Raw genomic sequence first — 21,972 nt, 5'->3', positions numbered from 1 at the left:
GATGGGCCTATTTCAGCCGTCTACAGTTGCTTGGCCTGTTTCAGCCCGTCCACACCCAATTCTCCGTTGGATTTCGCCACTCTCTGCGGTTCTCCGTCCGATTTCGCAGCTCTCCGCGGTGTTCCGTCAGGTTTCACTGCTCTCCGCAACTCTGATTCCGCTGCTCTCCGCGGTCTTCCGTTAGCTTTCGCTGCTCTCCGCAGCTCTGGAGGCCCCCCTTGGTCTCCTTCTGCTCGTTTCCTGCCGGCTGGATACTATTACCCAGGCAAGTTACTAAGATTCTCGCTTCCACAACTGCCGGATACAGAGTTAGACCTTGCTATCCAGGGTGGGTAATTTAGGTTGCTTGTGTCAGTTTTGCCAGTTTACTGCTGGGAGTACCTTAGTCTTAGCTGCGCATCTGCTCTACACTTGTGTTTGCCGTAATCTCACACAGCTGTCACCAAGTTGTGGTAGCGGCCTTGGTTTAGTGGCCGCTCCCCAAGTTCAAGGATTACGGCAGTGCGAACAGACGTGGACATGTATAATTATAGAGAAGCTGGGCTTCTCTAGATATCACCAAATAACAAACAGAAGTTACTAAGATGTTACTTTATTCAGAGTCTAAAGGTTACTGATTTATAATACAACAAATAGTAAATACACAGATTGGAATAATTAATACTAAATCAAAAGTTCAATATAAATATACATGCATTAATCAAAATGGACAACAATTATCCCCCATCCCTGGAAAGGGGTGGGGAACCAAACAATGCAGATTAATCATAATGCGGCTGTCAAATCTATAATCAATTTTAAGCATGGGGGAGGGGTCAGGTGGACCCATTCCCCTGTTACTCGGGGGAGGGCTCTCAGCCCTCCTCCGAATTGAGGTCAGGGTTGCCATGCAGCACAGCCCAGGGTTGCCGAATACCACAGTATAAAGCAAGAATATTTTGATTTTAACAAAGAATTTAAAGTAGAATTTATCATTCAGAATATGTGGAGAAGTTTTATTTCAAGTTACAGAACAATGTTTTAGGCCAAAAATTTACTAAATTTTCTATTTAATCCTTGAGAGTCTTCCTCACAATTTATCTCTTTTAATATTTCGCTTTTTTAATCTCTTACTTTATCATTGCCCTTCTTTATCGAAAACTTTATTTCAAAAAAACACTCCTAGTTAAAAATAATAGTCCTTGTCATAGGCGTCCAAGGGGGGGGGGTAATGGGGCGATTACCCCCCCCATTTTAAATTTACCCCTACCCTGGGGGTGCCGTAGGCACCCCCAACCATTTAGGAGGGGGTATTTACCCCCCCCCCAAACAATTTTGGGGGGGTAAATACCTCCCCCAAAATAGAAAATCTCTAACAAAAAAAATTTTTGCGCGCTTCGCGCGCATTTTTAATACTAAATTTTTGATAAAATTTAACTTACCCCCCCCAAAAATTTTACCCCGTGGGTAAATTTTGGGGGGGGTAAACAAATTTTACCCCTGCCAAAAGATTTCAGGGGGGGTAATAACCTCCCCCCAAGCAAATTTTACCCCCGGGGTAAAAATTTTGGGGGGGGGTAAAAAAAATTTGCGGCGTGCTTTGCGCGCCATTTTACCCCTTCCAAAACCTAATTACCCCCCCTCAAAAAAATTTCACCCCCCCCAAAATAAAAAGCTTGGATGCCCCTGGTCCTTGTTAACTTGTGAATTATGTGCTATTTAAAAACATTTTATTGTTAACTATTTGATCTTTTTACAGAGAGCTGTGCAACTTCATGGGATACCTGTACACTATGAATACAAGAATGTTGTACTATGGAAATCATAGAACAAAAGTCATGAAGATGTTGAATGAAACAAGACACCTTATCAGTGATACTGTCCTAAGCAACAATGATATTTTTACATGCAGGGACTACAAAGAATTAATTTCAGTTTTAAAAAATAATTAACAGTAAAAAAAAAAAGGAAAATTTAAAATTTCAGCACTTAATTAATTTTGGTTTTAAAAAAATTTAAAACCTTTCCTTCAAAGCTATCTTTTACATTGTGAAATGTTAAATTAAAATATATAACTGAAAGCTTTCTTCTATACTAGAAGTAAGTTTTTGTGTCATACTCTATCTGGTCTGCGAGGAAGTGAAAGATTGTATAATGAAGAGTTATCTATCATAGAATTAATTATAGATTTAGCAACTCTTCAAGCTATAGATTTGGGTAAACCTTGGGAGGCAATGGAAATAGCACTGCAGGTAATATGAATACAATTTCTTTTAATAAGCTTAGGAACAAGGGAACTAATTATTAGGGTGTTGTGGGGTAATACTGGTTAGCACCATACCACCTCGGCTTGCTCACTTATAGAAATAAGAAACTTATAAAAGTTTTAATCAACGTACAAAATCATGACAATTTTAAGAAGAATACGCATTTTACAAGGCACACAAACCGCTCTAATTTTTGTTCTAATTAACATAATATTGTATTTTTTTTTGTTGGTTATTTGATTTTACATATACTTTTATCATTTTATCAAAAAAATTTGTATCTTTTTTCTGATTATTTTGAGAAATTAGTGCTTAAACTAAAGGTATCTTTAGACGCAAAATTGACGCAGTTAGAATTAAAAATGCATATTGAGTACAAAGGGCGGATAATTTCAAGACATGAATGTTCCAAAGATATCTTTTTTTCCATAAAATTTTAATGTTTAGTCCAAGGCAGATTACCCCGAAAATTATATATCAATTTAGGAAGATAATTTTTGTAGAATAATTACAGAATTTATAACTTTATGTACTCTGAAAGTATAGTTAAGATCAAAGGCATGCAAAAGGTTGGTATAGGGGTTGTTTACACCACCCTTATAAAATTAAGGGGGATGGATACACCTCCTTGTCCACCCTCTTGACAAGAGCCTACACCCTCTGATACACCTCTCTATAAATTCCAGTGGGGGTGTAAACAAATTTACACCCCTTAAAATAAAAGGTGGGGGGTGTTTAAGGAGGGTGTATAAAATTAAGCTACTGATTAAGATAATTCTATGCTATCTATTTTTAGATAGATTAATTATCAATTTCCAGACTTAACTAAAAAAAATCTTGTAATATTCTGTACAACTGTACTGTACAAATTTTAATTAGTAAATAAAAGTGATTGAGACAAGAAGGAGCTCTCATACATATGTAATTAAACCACAGTTAATACCTTTAAAGATCTTGATTGATATATATTTATAACTTTTAATATTGTTTACAATCCTTATACTAAAGTAACAGAATGTCTGTTTGTCTGTGTGTTTGTGTGTTTGTATGTTTGTGTGTTTGTGTGTTTGTGTGTCTGTGTGTCTGTACCGAAGGATCTCGCTAACCGCTGAACCGATTGGGTTCTCCTTAACAGGGTAGCTTCTCATAGGTCCTGTGAAGGTTTATAACTATTTTCTTGGGGGGTGGGACACACCCAATCCCCCCAAAAAATGAAAAAACCCCCCCACCGAAAAAAAAATTTTAAAATTTTTTTTACTAAAATTAAAAATGAGGGGGGGCACCCCCCCCCCCCAAAAAAAAAAAATATTAAAAAAATTTCGCCCCCCTAAAAAAAAATTTTTTTTTTAAATTTTTCTTTGAAAATCTAAAGTAAGAAATTGGGTTCTTAAATTCGACTTTCTCCTCCTGAAGTGCCCCCTCTAGGCATTAAAGGAACCATGCAAGAAATATACCGCTTTAACTGCTGAAAGACTGCTACGAGTAGACAAAATACCCAAAATACAAAAACAAAAAAGTTTTAGACCTTTCAAAATCATATTTTTATTACAATGAAAATTTTTAAAGTTTTTTATTGCTAGTAATAGAATTTTCATTATTAAAATATGTCGCCTAGAAAGAAAATTATAAGCTTATTTTTGGCAGAAACTTAGGATCCCAGTAACTGATAACATTTTTACAATAAAAACACTCTTCTTTATAGTCAAAATCATTAAAAAAATTAAAATTAATTTGCGTCGTATTGAGAGTACTGTAGCGTGAGAATGTCAGCCTTTAGAATTTCCAGCCAATCAAAAGTCTGAGTCTGCGAAAAGTCCACTGAACAACCAATCACAGCTGAGCATCTGTATTACTTACATTAGTTTAATTTTTTCCCGCTATTATTTTAGGTTTTTAAACGCACTTTGAACCGAATTTTTTAAAGACATTTTGACTATAAAAATGTTATCAGTTACTAGCAGTCTAAGTTTCTGACAAAGATAAGCTTTTAATTTTGCTTCTAGACGACGTATTTTAATATTGAAATTTTCATCATGATACAATGAAAATATTTCAAAACTTTCATTGTATTGAAAATAATCATTTTGAAATGTCTGTAACTTTTTTGTTATTGAAGCTGGAGACTTCAAATTTTGGGTATTGGGTCTACTCATGACAGGCTTTCGGCAGTTAAAGCGGGCTATTTCTTGCACAGGGTTCCTTTAAAGTTAATGTTGGGGAGGGAGATATTTCCAAATCCTCTTTTTAAAATTTGTAAAAATGTATTACTTATGTAACGAAGTTTTGGTGACATACTTAAATAAACTGTCCTCGATTTAGGTTAAAGGGAGCTGTTAAAGTTGTAAGTTGGGTGTCAAAAAATTTAGGTGTACAAAGAGACTATAGGAACAGTATTACACTGTTTTTTCATAAAATAAATTGAATCATTTTTTATTTTTTATTTTAACACAGAGTTATTTGTTTATCTCTTGGTACAAGATTCAACATTGTTATTAGTTAAATCTAATTTTCTATTGAAAACAAGCATTCAACCATTTTTACAGCATTCTCGATTTTAATATCAATTATTAAATATGTATTATTAACTCTGAACAGTCGGGCCCATTGCCGCACCATAATTGGTTGGGAGGGGGGGGCGGGGGGGGGGGAAGGCGTTCAACGCTCCCCCCCTATTATCTCAGTTCCTATTAGACCTAGAGGGCTAAAATTTTTTTGTGCAAGTCCCCTGTTTGATAATAAATTTCCGACCTTTTATAAGTCAAAGTCAATTTTTGCTTCCTTCACCCTTTTATTTAACAACCTTTGTTTTTAGATACTTTTTTACTTAAAAATTTTAAACGGCTGTAATTTTCTTATTTTTAAAGCTATTAGAACAATTTTTTTACAGAAAATGTTTATCTTTATGTAAATATTATATTAGAAATATCAAATATAAATTTCAGCGGCCGCAGCTGCCGGTCGGCGGGAAAACGGCTGCGGATTTTGAAATTTCATATGAGGATGTACTACTAGAGGATATTTTAGTATTTTGGTAAGATAAAATACTTTGTTTTAGTCAAAAAATATTTTTGCTCCTTACCTGGATGACCCTGCCAGGTTTGCTGGCATTCTGTGCCCGCCAGGATGGAGATATTCAAAAAATTCTAACTCTCAGTTATTTGTCATACCCATACTCAAAAAGTCATGCAGTTTGGGCTCTTTATCTTTCACACACAGAAACGCCCTCCCCCCCCCCCCCCCCCCTCCGGTTTTTTCTATCTCTTTTTCTGTGTGTGAAAGATAAAGAGTCCAAACTGCGTGACTTTTTAAGTATGGGTATGACACATAACTGAGACAAAAGGTCAGACAGACAGAGGGACAGACAGACAAAGGGGTATTGCCTAAAAACAGTTTGGCTGCTATATGAATCATTAAAACCCACCATAAAAATGAAATTTACATTAGTTTTATTATTTCGATACTTAACGTATGTATTTCGATTTATTTTTGAATTTGTTAATTTTGTAAGATAAAATATCATTTATCCAAAAACTATTTTTGGCTTTAAAGGTATAACTTTTTAAAAAGTGATTAAATGTACAATTCAATGTTACAGATTTTTCTTTAAACACATTATCTAAGGCTTTTATAATGTGCTCAAATGTCCTGATTGGTCAAAGTTTTGGCGCCATATAAAAAAAAGTCCAGTTTGAGGGGGGCAATCAAACCTACACTATAATCTTAACTCCTATTAGAGATAGAGGGCTACTATTTTGTGCCGTATGTAAGAAAGACTTTATGACTATAAGTCAGTCAAAGTTAAAGTGGAATTATATGAAAATTTTAAATTTCATGTACACAATGGACATGTTGAAAAAGTTTAAATTTAAACTTAAGTGTATTTTACTGGTAAAAATTAAGTTCCTTATTTTGCTACCAGGAAATAATGTTTAGCCAAAGGTTGCCTCTTCTCAACCTCCAGTTTAATCTGGACCTTCAGCCAAAAGGCATAGTTTGGCAAAATCACAGTCCCTGAAGTGGACAGATGAGCTACAACACATTACTAATTTACTTTTTAAAATTTTCTAGGCTCTATATGAGGAAGAGATGGATACTACAACCTCAACCACAACTGAATGGATTATGGAAGGCAATTATTCAGGTTTTTCTTGGTGGGAAAAAAGATCTGTATCTTTTACAGAACAATACATCAAGTCAACTGATCTGGACACAATAATTGAATTAGATGTAAGATTTTCCAATCTTTAGTTGTCAAAGGAACCCTGCAAGAAATACACCATTCTAACTGCTGAAAGACTGCCATATGTAGATCCATTATCCCAAATTTAAAGCCTTCAGCTTTAATAACAAAAAAAGTTGTAGGCAATTTAAATGCACAAAGAAATTTGAAAGATATTCATTGCTCATATTAAAAATTTTGAAATTAAACTACATTGCCCAGAAACAAAATTATAAGCTTATTTTCATCATAAATTTAGGTTGCCAGTAACTAATTATATTTTTACAATGAAAATACCATTTTTATAGTCAAATCATAAAAAAAAAATAAGTTTAACTTACATTGTAACACAGAACTGTAGTATTTCCAGGCAATCAAAGGCTGTATCAGCTCAACAATCAATCACAGTTGAGCCTGTATTAGTTTCATTTGTTTCCACTATGATTTTACGCTTACAGACGCATATTTAACCAAATTTTTTGTCAGAGAATTTGACTATGAAAAGTGGTGTTTTTATTGTAAATAAGTAATCAGTTACTGGCAACCTAAGTTTCTGACAAAGATAGGGATATAATTTTGTGTCTAGGCAACGTAATTTAATATTGTAATTTATATTATGACCAATGGAGATCTTTTAAAATTGTCATTGTACATAAAATGTAATTTTGAAATGCCTAGAACTTTTTTGTTATAGTATCTAAAGGCTTCAAATCTGGAGTATTAGGTCTACTTGTGGCAGTCTTTCAGCAGTTAAAGCGTTGTAGTTCTTGCAGGGTTCCTTTAAAAGCATCATTTATTTATCTTTTGTACTTTCTTTCCTAAGAAATTTAAATTCATTACCTCAAAAGAACATATAAGCTGAATCAGATATTCAAAGCACTAATGGGGATAGGTTTTTTAATGGTTTGTACAATGGGTATCAAATTTGAAGATCGCTTTTTAGAAAGAAATCTACTCTATCACTTACAACGTCTGGCCTACACTGCAATTTTTTTTCTTTGTTAAATATTTTCTCACTGAAAACTTAACAAAACATTTGATTTATATGTATACTACCTGTTTTTAACCAAAACTTAGTTTGATTAAAGAACAATAAATATTGTCTGCTATAAAGGTAACACCTTGCAGGTAAATTAAAAAAAAACAATTTTGATTCTATAATGGTTGTGTGTGTTTTAAGCTTATTTTAATCTTGGGATATTTTTGTCATTATATAATTTGTCCATTAATAATAGTTCTAAATTCAACATAGATAATGATTTATAACAAAAAATTCAATTTGCTGTTTTAGCATTCAGAAAGAGATTTACTCACTTGTGAATGGCTGAAGAAGTATGATCAGTTAACAATGTTGCATAATCAAAGATTACAGTTTTCTGAGATCAACAAATTTGGAGATTTTATCATCTCCATGAAGAACATTCTTATGCCAAGAAAGAAAGACAACTATGCCATCTTGTATTATCTAACGGAACATCAAATAATACAAAGTCAATCTGAGATTACAGGAACACTAAACAAAGTACTACAAAATATGATCAGGAATGATAACATTACCTGGGCATTAGATGAGGCCATAGATATCTATCTTACCACAGGTTCTGGGAGAGTTACAGGTAATGATAACTTTTTTACATTAACATTCTCCATTTAACTATATTTTCTTTATAGGTTCTAAGATAAAAACACATGGAAATGAATCCTTCTGGTTTGATTCTTCATCAGAAAAGTGGAATAGTCTCTCTACAACAGAACAAAAATGCATAGACTTAGAATATAGAAATGTGCTCACGACAATGGCAGAAAAATTTCATGACCCCTGTACTACACCTACATATTTGTGCAAACAATTTTGCTCAAACTCAAAGATTTTAGAGAAGTACATTCACTCTCATTCTGACCTGGAAAAACTTATGTTTTATGTCTCATATCCAACTTTTGATAACAAAAAAGGACTGAAATTGGTCCCATTTTGCTTTGGTGGTGTAGAGACCAAATCTTTTAATTCAAAAATAAAGAAAGGACAAATAAAATTAACAGAGCCATATAACTTTTGTTCACGAACAACACAAGTCATTACAGATGTAGGAATTTGTACAACAATTCATTTCAATGTAAGCTATTTAGAAAAAAACAAGTATGACAACATCCAAAGGTAGCAAAGCAAAAAATCATAGAAGGGAATACATACAAGTAGATTTTAAGGGTATTTGTTAAAATCTAGAATGGATTTATTAGAGAAAATAAATTCAAAGCCTCATTTCATTTTGTATGATGACTGACAGACTGATGGTCAAAGTAAATTACATACTGGATGCTCAAACTATTAAATTTGGAATGGTAGTTGCTTTAAAGGGGTATAATGTGGATTTGTGAAAAAAACAGTGCCGAATTTTGTTTTTACATTTTCTCTTAACACTATTGGTAGAGTTGGGACATGTTTTGAAAATTAAAATCATAACAATCTTAAATGTCATTGTCCATAGCAAATAAGAGTTTAACTTTATTAAGAAATAATAAGTTTGTCTTAAATGTTTCAAATTTGAATAATTTAGCGCAAAAAAAGCAAAAAAAAACTTTGCAGAATAAACCCGCTGCGGCTGTTTTGCTGCCGTTTTCTTTATAGTTCTATGTTGTACCACATTTTGGTCTACCAAATTTTAGAATTCTACTCCTATTTTAAAGTCTTAAAATACACCCCTTTGGAGAATTCTGTGAAAGCTACCGCTACCTTATTTGGACACTGCCATCCCAAAAAAGTTTTTAATTTTAATATCCTTAACTACAAAAATTTTGAAAATCGGACCATAAACACCAATGATATAAGGAAAAATGTGAAAACCTGCTAAAAGCAGACTGACCAACTTAACATTTCAGCCTTCTATTTATTAAGAAGCTGAGTAAATCCCATTTTCCCCATAGCATTAAACTGTTTTTAACCTATTTTTAAAAGTTATATCAAAAATATACTCCGACACCTGTAGAATCGAACTGCAGAGCTAAAAATGAGAAAAATAGCCCACATCGATTTTTATTAGGATTTTAAAGTTTATTTTTTACTATGGATTAAGTAAACTTTACTGAATCGTGAACTGTCTTTTCTTTTTGGGTAAAATTCTTGCTTCAAAGCAATCTTCATAAAATGATAAAAAGACAATGATAGTAAAAAAATAGCTCTTTTAATTTTATATTCAAAATTATTCATTAAAAGTGAAAGATGTAGGATATATCTTTGAATTAACATAAAAACTATGAGGATTCAGCATTAACCAATGACAAAGCTAGAAATCTTTAAATTTTAGATATAGTGTTTTCACAAAGTGACTTATTTCCAATATAGTAGAATAACTTTTATCTAATTAGAATAAAAAGAAAGAAAACTATACACATTAAAGATACATACTTTTTTAAAATATTTTTAAAAATAAGTTTTAATAATCTTATTTTATATCATATTTGTAAGTGTGATAAAGATAAATTTGTTGTATTGAATAAATATTTATTATTGTTTTTTACAAATTTAGTCCTCTACAGCCGACTTTTATGTGTTTTAAATGGATAATAGACATGAAACATTTTTATGTTATATTGTAAAGAATTAATTTTTAATTAGTTTTGATAGATAAAATCAAAAGACCTAACTTTACTGTATACTAGCATACAATATTTATGAAGCAATACACTCTAAAAGCTGAGTATTTTACCCACAAAGGAAAGAAACATCACAATTCGGAAAATTTATTTAAAATTGAAAATCCTAATAAAAATCGATGTGGGCAATTGTTCTCATTTTTGGCTTTGCAGTATGATTCTACAGGTGTCAGAGTATATTTTTGACATACCTTTCAAAGATAGGTTAAAAACAATTTAAGGACTGATGGACTTTATTATATTATGTAGGTAATTAAGTTTTATTTTTATTAGGATTCAAATCTAGTACCAAATCACAACAATAACAAATTATATAACGAAGGCATTACACTCATCGTTGATTCATTTTCTCATTCAAATCCACAAATTATGAACACCAAAAAAGACTATAGTACCCTAGAGATGTTTGAGAATGGAGTTTATGAGGATGAAGATACACCATTAGAAGATTTAAATGAACCAAAGATATTGATTCACAGCAGAAATGAAATACCACTCTTTTTTGGTCCTGATTCAAGAGTTGCTACTGTGAAATCATACAGCAGATATGAAATAGGGGAAGTAGTTATTCCTTTAGAGGTAACTTATCTAAATTTGTCATATGTCATTTGTCTTAAAGAGCTCAATAAGACACCTTGCTTTCTAGCAACTATAACATTAACCCTGTAATTTATTTTTTAAAGGGCGAATATAGATTCGATATGATATGAGCTTATATCAAAGGTGCCATTACATAGTTTTAGAATATCTATGCCAAATTTAAAAATTCAAAAAATCCTTAAGTAGATTTTGCAATTTTCATGTTTACTTCAACATATAATAAATCAGATGGCCTACAAAATCGTTTATTTTAGCCCTTTACAAGACTTTTTTTGACTAGTTTTCTCAAGTTTAATTGATTATTTCATTGACATGCATCTTAAATGATAATTTAAATGTTTATTTTCTTTAATTATATACTATTTTATTCAAATTTTAAATAGCGTCAACAATTTTGCTTTATAGTGCATCATAAAGATAAATATTAAGTTTTTAAATTTATTTTCTCTACTAAGATTTTAGATTGAATACAATATATTTATATAAAAATATATAATATGTAAAATATATTTACCTTATGGAGCCTGCGTAACAAACACAAACATGATGCAACTTTTAGCAAACAAAAATAATATTTTAATTTTGAAATATTTTTTTTTAAATTAGTTTTCAGCCCTCCCTTTTTCAATGTACTTTTACAAAATTATGTTATGAAAAATTTATTTGATCAAAAGTAAAAGTTGCAGCATCCTTTTTTTTCAAATCCTTTCGTCTTCATTGTGACTATGATTGAACAAAAGCTTTATGATACAACCTTCCGACACAGCCTTGTGTGATGCAGGGATGTTTGGATTTCTTAGGGAACCACACTAGTTACGTGAAATGACTTAATTATTTTGACGAATCAGTTCGGTTTTAGGCTAGAAAAGGACTTATACAGTTAAAATGTCAATGTCTTTAAGTTGATTATAATCTATATAATTGCACGCTTAAAATAAGCTCATATCATATCAAACCTATATTCGCCCTTCAAAATGTTTGTGGCTGTCTGTCCTTATTAAAAAGGTTGGTCCGATTTTTGTTTAACCCATTAGTGCCGAACCGGGTTTTAAAACCCGGTTCCAGAAAATGTAAAAAAACCGGTTTTTGGCTTCATAATTGCATCATTCTCAGTATGAATCCCCCCTCTACTACCCTGGCTTTCATTTCCCCCTGGAGCAGGTAGTTTTGCCTACTTCCGTTTGCCAGTATAGATCAACAAAGTTTGAAAATCATGAAAATTCAAAATACCCCATCTAACTTTTTTGTTTTTATAGTAAAGTCGCTGATTTTTTTAGTTAAATCTAAAGTTTATTGACAAGTACATTTATTTGTGAATTCGTTTTATTTAAATTATTATTTTTTATATGATTTTTTTATTGTTTTTTTACGCCCTATATAAGCCCGGTTCGGCATTTCCATTTGGAGTCTGAAATTTTTATTACCTGGTTTCACTAATAGATCTTTTTTGACAACAACAACAAAACAGGTTTTTTTTACCCGAAATCGCCGGCTAAACACTAAAGGACATAGGAAATCTTCTGCAAATCCCTTATCCCTTATCCCTGATTGCATGTTTGTATAATATATTTGAGAAATTTTTTACGTAGATTTCTAAAATAATGTTGATTTTAAAAAAAATTATTATTTCTATGTTTTTTTTAATCCAAAAATTTAATCGACACATATTGACAAGTTTCCGCATTATGGAAAAAAAGCTATAGATAATTTTTGATTTAAACCGCTTCTTCAGAACAAGTAGCAAAACTAATTATTACATGTGTTCTGAGATATTAAGAAATTTCAGAAAGTGAATTGAGAGAGAGAGAGAATAGAAAAGGGGGAAAGGTGTAAGAGTTTTAGAGGGAGAAAGAGAAAGAAGGGGTGGAGTGTTCAAAATCTGTTCTTTTTTTCTGCTAGTGAAAAGGTAGCTTTGTAAATAAAAAATTGTTTTAGTGTATTTAAATACATTACATTAAAAAAAACGTTATTTTATATATACATATATACTATATGAAGCTAGCTTTTTGACAAGAAAGTGAAAAAAACCGTGAGATAGATTACTCCCCCAACTTTCAACCCCCCCCCCCCCCCAACACCAACTAGACAATGTACATGGTTTTATTTTGGAGATAAATCTTTTTTTATCTAAATCTAAAAGTTTAAAAACTTTATATTTTCATTCTTATTTTCCTTTTTTTACTGTAAGTAATTTTTAACCGAATTTAAATAATAAAATTGCAAATTAAATCTACAAAATATCACCCCCTTCAGACAGAGAAAGAGAGAAATCAAGAGAAAGGGAGAGTGGGTAAAGGTTACGAAACTGAATGATATCCAGTGGATTAGAACCGGTTATGTTTTTGATTGTACAGGAGGAAAGATGACTATGATACGATGCGATAATTGGGTGAAATATTCTCCATACAATGGGTTTATTATTATTAGATAAACAATTCTAATAAACAAATACAGTTTTTAGACATCATAATTTCCCTAAACAACTTTTATCCGAAGCTAAATTCAAATATTTTAAGAAAGTTGTATTAATCAATTATTGCAAAAATACCTGTCAAATTGTTAACTCTCAATTAATTTTTTTTGTGGTATTATTGTGTCTATGTATTATTCCTATTGGTCATATTAAGTGATTGGGGATTTAGACATCCTATCTATCGTAAAATATCTATAACTGTCCAGAGAGCGGAAAATAGTTAATTTTCTTTGATTAAATTTTTTGTTTAAAAAAAACATACAAATAATCAAAATTTTAAAAAATTAACACCATTTTTGAAATCTACATAAAAAAATTCACAAATATATTGTACAAACATATTACAGGGATAAGGAATACGGGATTTGCAGGAGATTTCCTAGGTCCTTTGAAATTAATCGCTTCGTATTGTACTTGTAGCTCTATAGATTACATGAGGTTGTGTAATTTTCAATTACGGATCGTATCAAAGTCTTAAAAAGTGTTCATCTCACTTTTGGCGTTCAAAAATTACATTTTTCGATTTTTGGTCAAAATAACCGGGTTTTTACAGGAAAACCAGGTTTTAACGCCGGGGGAAAGCACCAAAAACGGGTAATAATGCCTGGTTGGTATTTATGGCCGAGCCGAACCGGGTTTTTTTGCAACTTTCCTGTGCACGCCACTAGCTCGATCGGCCCATAAAAGTGGCGCTCGGCACTAATGGGTTAAAGCACTTGTAATTTTACATCCTTCCCTATCACTTTAAAAGACTTCCTTAAAATCTATTTGTTCCATGGAGCTTTGCTATTTTGATACAAATTTTCCGTAAATAATATTAATAAGTATTAAACTTACTCTCTCGAACAGTCCTTCCAATCTAAAAGTACTTCCTAGCTGGACCTGTCTACCCTAGCTTTCAGAGCCTTCCTTCTCCCAAAGTTACAGTTTAAAACTTAATTACTAGGCTTCAAAGACAGTAAATTCAGAGGAGTTGCAGGAAAAATTCAGTGTTAACACCAGAAAATGTAGATATTTAAATGAAATCTACAATTTGGATATTTTTAAGTCTTATACTCAGGTATCTTCCATATTGATATCTTGTTATTTAATAGGAAATATACTTAGTAAGTGATTATATTTTTATCTTCTTAAGAAAAACTGCATATTTGAATGCAAGCTACGATACATCCGAAAGTCTTGTGGTTGTTTGCCATGGTTTGTGCTGAAAAAACTTGGAAAACAAAATGATGTAGAGATTTCTGTGTGCAATTTGTTTGGGAATAAATGTTATGAACAGAAGATGCTTAAAGCTAATGATGAACTTTACTTTTCATCAGTCTCTTCAAGTAAGTAACACATCTGAATATATACATATATACAGATTGATTCAATAAAAACTGCATTATCTTAAATCAGACAAAAGAAATGGGAATATGTAAAAAAATCATATATAGGTCCTATCCCCTGTGAAAAAATACATCAAACATTTTTTTTAAATCTCTTAAAACGACGGAGCATTATAATACATAAAATTTAAAGTGTGTGAGATGACTTTTTTGGATATTATTTTGTGCTTTTGAAGTTGATTCCTTATTCCTTAGTAAAATATTTCTCCCTTTTAAAAATATGACCACACATATTCTTTACTCGTTAGAATTTTTATTTAGCAGATTATAAATATTTTACATTTTAAGAATACAATTTATTTAAATCAAATTATTACAGTGCAGTGTAAATAGATCGTTTTGACTATTTTTCATAGCATTTCATCATTATTTAAGCTAAGATCTGCACATTTTCTGCACCTAGAACTGGTCTACAGCACATTTTATTTATCTGTATAACCTTACATTGAAAGCTGCCTGTAATTCATTCAGATTATTTGGTATTAGAAAATAGACACAAGATTTTAGATAACCTAACCGTGCGTGTGCGGTCACTGTAAGTGTCTATTTTTCTATTTTAACAGTCATTTCTCCCTCCTTTTCTGATTCAATCACATCCAGCTACTTGATTGGTTACTGTTAATTTATGATTGTTTACTTTTTTTATACTATAAAAATGCTATGTATTACGAAAAATAATGCTCTGAAAGAATTAATTCAACCAAAATATGAAAATCATTGAAACGAAATTAAAAATGAACCTAAGCACAGTTATGGAATCTCAATCATAAAGTTTTTTTTTTCAATCTTTGAAAGAAAGGTATTTTTAGAAAGAGGAATATACATAGAAAACGCCTATGTAAATTAGAAAATCCGCAGAAATCATAATTGCAGGTTATTTGCAGAATCAATTTCATGCCTTAAATGACCGATTGAGAAAAACATCTTTATATGAAAGTTGTTTATCTTTAAGTTGTGAATATTCTTAAAACAAAAAATATCTTCAGTGTTTCGTTTTCGCCTTGTATAGGAAAAGAGCTGTTTTACATTTAGGATGATAGATTTTAGACCATTTAAAAAATCATCTATTTTGTTTCGGTGCCTTTTTTTATCATAAAATGTTAGAAACAGCTTTTTTCCTATATAAGGCGAAAAAAGTAACAATGATGATATTTTTTTTTCTTAAGTATGTTCTAAACTTCAAATAAACAACTTTCATATAAAGTTTTTTTTAATCTGTCATTTAAGGCAAGAAATTAATTTTGTAAGTTAGCATTGCTAATTTCTGCAAATAACTTACAAATATGATTTCTTCGGATTTTCTAGTTGCAATCACTTTTTATAAATATCATTTACAACTTAATTAATAATTAAAGATACACACCATCTGTTTATTTTATAAGGAGAACCAGATTGTTCTTGTTATCCAGATTGTAAAGCAGTAGAGTACAAAATGGATTTCAAGGCGAAATCAGTGGAAGTAAGTTTAGCTGAAGATTTAAATCTTGCATGCACTGGAATCTAAAAAAATGTTGTTTCGTTAAAATATTTTATTACACCCTATAAAATCCTTTTTTTAGCTCTTGCCAACTCCAAATTTGGACATATTGGATTTAAGTATACTCCGTACTGGAGAAATTTCAAAATGGTATGATGATGATTGGGTAATTAACCATGGAGCAAACAAGTTTTTGTTACCTTACACACGAGATTTGTTGCTAGGTAACTATTGAACCAATTATTTTTTGTCTGTAATACAATTTTTGATAATATTCAATTGGATAAATTAAGGACCAGGTAGTAAATGGTTTGACAATGGAGACAATGCAACATATGATGTTATTACTCTGTATGATAAAAAAAGGTAAAGAATTTGAAATCTAATAATTTATTTTAAGAAAATATATTCTTAAATTAATAAATTTTTTTTGGTAAATTGGTAAATAATTCAGAAAAAAAGATTTAGGACTTTAAGTACTTAAATCAATTTATATGATCAATTATATGATTTTCAACTTTAGATATTTAAATGCTATATTGTCTAAGATTAATATGTTCAAATTCTTTAAAATGCAAATATTATCATAGTATAGCAAAACATTTACCAATTCAATTTAAAGGGACTGTGAACGAGAAAATTGCTCATCAGATTATCAAACCTTAACATCATCTCATTCAAATAATCTCAAAGATAGGGCAAAACTGTCTCTGGTTTCCCTAAAAATCGGCTTTTTCCGCCGATTTTTATTATGTCCAAGAGTGGGAAAATATTTTCGGACTATATAAATGTGCAGTTAATTGTCTTTTTTTCCTTCTATAGCTAAAACTAAACTTTTTGACATAGTGTGGTAGCGGCCGCAGTTTGTCAGCCGCTTCCCAAGTTCGGGTATTATGGCAGTGTGAACAGACGTGGACAAGTATAATTATAGAGAAGCTGGGCTTCTCTATGTTTCACCAAATAACAAACAGAATTTAATTGGGTGTTACTTTATTCAGAGCTTACAGGATACTGATTTATAATACAACAAAATGGTCAATGCATAGATTGGAATAATTACTACTAAAATTAGAGGTTAAAGTTATATACATACAATAAACACAATAGGCAATAATTATCCCCCATCCCTGGAAGGGGTGGGTGAAACAAGCAAATCAGATTAAACATAATAGGATTGTTAAACTAATGTACCCACATGTACCCACCCCCTTACTCAGGGGAGGTCCCTCGGACCTCCCACAAGTGGGGAGCAGGGTTGCCATAAAACCATGGCCTAGGGGTGCCGAATACCACAATAGTTCTCTATTTTTCCTAATGGTTAAGCTGATTTTTAACATAATCCTTTCTTTATAGTAATGTATAGTTACTTAGAAATTGATAAAATAAGCAATATTTTTTATTGAAAATGAAATACAATAACAAAGCTAGAAACAGGTTTTTTTATTAGTATCCAAGTAACTTTAGATGGCCCATCTCTTGCCCACCTTTAATTACAAATTTGTAAATAATTAAGGTACAATATTTCTTTATAAACAGTCTGATAAAAGTGTAAACTAATTCTCCAAAGTGGGTTATTTATTGTCCAACACAGTAAAAAAGGATATTATTATTTTAAATAACCTCTGAGATTCAACCCTTTGTAGACAGTGAGGTATTTTTTTGTCAATAATACGAATTCAAAATAGATCTTTATTACCTAATTACTACGTTATTAAAAAACTAATTAACAATTTTATTTTATAAAATAAATCCTTAACAGTAAGTAAATTGTTTCAACTATATATGACAAGTTAAATATCCCTACAAACATTATAAAAAACAAAAATGTTCAGATTTTCCCTGTTTTTTCATTTCTTCCCTCCCAAAATACCATAAAATCAAGGCATTATTACTGGATATTTTAGATAATCGGACGTTTTTGGTTGATCAGTGTAGTGAAATGTGCATAGAAAATGTTAAGATTTGATAATCAGATGAGAAATTTTTACGTTCACACTCCCTTTAATTTTAAATATGTCTAGGTCAAGAATAACATTTTAATATTTAATTACTTAAGAATATAAATTATTAATTCTATTTGATCTTGAATTTCAGCTGTGCAGGTAAAACTTTGTTGAACTGTCTCATAAGATACAGAGCCAACAATCTAGCAGTTGTCAGGATTGATTATGCAGAAAAGTACTTTGTCCAAAAGAACATAGTTGACAGAATGCCATTTAACAATAGGATTGCTGGATATGGTGGTACAATAGGTTAGCTATAATTCCATAAAAATTATATTGATTATTTTGGCCAATAATCTTGACTGCATGATCCTTATTTCAAAACTTATATAAGCCATATGACATAGTATTATCAATTCTTATTAGTTTTTATTGTGAATTATATCATAATTTTTACATTTTTATGAAAAATCTAAAACTTGCAGAGATACTAAAACTATTTTTCTCAGGTTTATTCCTTGGATTTTCCTTCATGAGTATTGCTGAGTTCATTGTCTGGATATTTTCTAAGCTCAGATCTGTATTTAGAAATATAAGATTTTAATTCAGGTAAAAATAAAATAAAATATTTTGATAAGTGATGGAGCGATCATAATAAAAAATATATATCTAATTAGTAAATATTCAATTTCAGGAGAAAATAACTCGAGAACCATAACAGAAACAAATTTTTAAAATAATCTAAATTTTTAAAATAATCTAAATGTTTAATATATCTTGATGTTTTATTTATTGCTTTGATAAATTTTAAAGACTAAACGTGTGTTTCTTAAAGCTTTGTTGTTCGTTATTCTGTGTGTCCAGGATTTCTTGAATTTGATTCCCCTAGAGGCCTTTAGGAGCATATCTGTTAGTTAAAGATAACTCAATAAAGAATGTATGTTAATTTAAGCAAACAAATATTGTTTTAGCTCTACTCTAAACAATACGACATTTAAAATCATTCAAATGTGTTTTACAGAATTTCAAATTTTAATTTAAAAAAAAAATACCATAAAAAATATTCCCCTAATAGCTTGAAATCCAATTAAATTTTGCAGGATAAAAACTGTCTCTGAACCATACCAAAAGGAAACATGTACCATATTTTATTTCTCAAACAAAACAAAATTATATCCTTTTTTTTAAGGAACCTATCTTTTTAACCCTGATTCTTTAGATCATTGTATTGGTGAGGGGGGAGGGGGGTGGTTAGGGGTGGATGGAGGATATATACAGTTTGAAAAAAGTGCCTGACTCACAATATTTTATTTTCATTCTTTCCTTAAAATAGCTAAAAATAATGTGTTTTTTTTTAATCTCAGCTACTGCCAACATTATCTGCGAAAATTTGTCTATACTTCGATGCGAAAAATAAATATTCCAAAATATATATCTAAATTGTAGCTGAACCTCACTTGGCTTCTGCATAATAGGACTTTTCGTGAATTCGGCCATGTAAACAAGATTAGCGTAAATCACTCCAAACCTGTTACATGTTAAAATACAAGTATCTTTAATAAAATATTGAATAATTTTATTCCCAGTATTTAATTGGTTTCGGTTGTGTGAATGTGTAAAATTAAACTCAGAACATTTCATCAGGATGAAGTTACTTGGAGGGTTTCTATACATGGTGAGTTTTTTTGACAAGTTATTTTTAAAAAATCGTTCTCAAATCTTTTAAGTTTACTTTATTTATTGTTACTCTTGATGTAATAAATTTTTCAAAATCGCAATTTATTTCCATTGCGGCTTTGTAAGATTAATACTATTATAATTTTGTAAGCCCGAGCTTTCGGGGCTAACAAAATTGATTTTATGGTATAATTTTTCAATTTGTTAACTGCGGAAAGCTGTCTATAATACTATGAGATAGCGAACTAATATTATCAGAGTTGCTTTGCCTATGCCTCTATAGAATTCTAGAATAACCCCTCCCCCCCCCCCCCCTCCAAATAATATTTTTTAAAATTCAATGTTATAGTATTTTTCTAATGCTAGTTTTCCTAAAAAGATTAAAATTTTCTTCAAAAATATTGTAGAAATTAAAATATAGCCATTCAATTATAAAAATTTGCTAACTTTTGTTTACTTTGGTAGCCCCTATATTACTTTATTTGGGGGTTAGAAAGAGGTATGACTTTAAGAGCATCTCTGTTTTTAGTAGCAAAGCTACTATATAATTTGAAATGTCCGTCTGTAACGTTTTGGGCGAAACGTGATTTTCTCTGCTCCTTTTCATGATTGATGCCTTAAATTTTCAGGGATTAAATAAGTTTCCATTCTATACATCTTCACCAGGTTTCAATAAATTATGGTGCTAGATCGATTCCTAGACTTTTGAGTTTTATGATTTTCTCGGTTCCTATTCAAGATAGAAGTCTAAAATTTTCATATATTAAATAAATTTAAATTCTGCATATTTCTATAAAGTTTCATTGAGACTTGCTTATGGGTTGGGGTGCTAGATCGATTCCTAGTTTTTGAAGTGTTCAAGGTTTTTTCAACTCCAAGTAAAGATAGACTGCCTAAATTTTCAGGGATTGAATTAATTTACATTTTACATATTTCCACAAAGTTTCATTAAGATTTACTTATTGGTAGTGGTGCTAGATCGAATCCTAGATTTCCACACTTCATAAAAGGTTTCGTGATTTGTTTTATTTTTATTTTGTATTACATTGCTCTATAGTTCAATTTTGATGACCATCATAGTTTTTGGGCTTCGCTACTTATGGATCTTGTCATCATTGTTTTAAAATAATTGATAATAATTCGATTATTTTGTTTAGATTTTGTTGTTGCTCGCTATAAGCCTGCCTTCCGTAGTTGAAACAAGAACTAAGATTCCACCACGACCAAAAAATTCCAGAAGATTTCGCACAATTGGAGTTCATCCATAGCTCAACTTGCTATGGAACAAAATCGTTCTTGGGTTATGACCGTTGGCGGATTTTTTGTGGTATAATGTTTATTAAGATAAACTTATTTCTGCTCATAATTGCGCGAAATGTATGTAATTGTACATAACTTAGAAATAAGATAAAATGCTAAAAATGTTCTGGATTTATTAAAGTTGTAAAAAATTCATCTTAAATGTTTCTAAAAATGTTGTAAATATTAATTGTGTAAATCTGTGATGGTTTTTGAAATAATATTTTTTTATTTGAAATTTCCTTTTTTAATTCTGTTTTAGGAATATCAATAAAATTATTAAAATGTTATTTAGTTTTTAGTTTTAAAAGTAAAGCTTTTCTTTAATTGGGTTTTATCCGTCCGTAAGTCTGTCTGTAACGGATAGCTTTTTACTTTAATTTAAGTCATGTTAGAATTGACCTATCAATTTCAAATTTTGTATGGTGATTCCTGTAATAGTTGGGTACGATTTGGAAAACATAGACTCAATAATCGTTACCAGAATGTTTTTATGTCCATTTTAAACATGTTTATATTTAACTAAAATTTTAACAACAAAATTTTATGTGTTAAATTTATCCTATTTATCTGATTCTTGGGATACTATTTTCAAGGATAACAAAGTAAAATGTTCTAAGCGAAGCATATCTATAATAAAGTCCTAAATACGTAACTATATCTTTAATCATTATCCTGTATTTAAGCAGTTTTTCAACAAATTTACTTGCAGTATTGATTCGACATTTTTAAAAGCGAAGCTTTTCTATAATTAGGGTCGGTCCGTCCGTACGTCCGTCCGTCCGTAACGGATAGCTTTTTTCATTAATTTTGGCATTACCAAAATGTCCCTACGTCCATTTTAAACATGTTGATTTTTTTTACATTTTTAACAATAAACTTTTATGTGAACTAATCATCTGATTGATCTGATTTTTGGTATGTTGATTCCTGGGACAACAAAGTATAATGTAATAAGCGAAGCAACTCTATAATTAAGTCCTTAAAATGTAAGTATGT

At 30.7% G+C, this 21,972-nt stretch overlaps 1 long non-coding RNA gene across 1 annotated transcript; it reads left to right on the top strand.

The window, feature by feature from the left end:
- The first annotated feature begins 19,481 nt into the window (after positions 1-19,481).
- On the top strand, positions 19,482-21,263 carry LOC145333528 (uncharacterized). The gene is made up of 2 exons (XR_013884529.1): positions 19,482-19,672; positions 20,832-21,263. It is a non-coding gene; the product is annotated as an uncharacterized LOC145333528 (long non-coding RNA).
- The last annotated feature ends 709 nt before the right edge of the window (positions 21,264-21,972 follow it).

This window comes from Acartia tonsa, chromosome 12 (assembly GCF_053477335.1).
Source record: "Acartia tonsa isolate MP-2025a chromosome 12, ASM5347733v1, whole genome shotgun sequence".
Classification (NCBI taxonomy): Eukaryota; Metazoa; Arthropoda; class Copepoda; order Calanoida; family Acartiidae; genus Acartia; species Acartia tonsa.
Note: the sequence above shows the minus strand (reverse complement) of the source record. Positions and strands in the feature narration are given on the sequence as shown.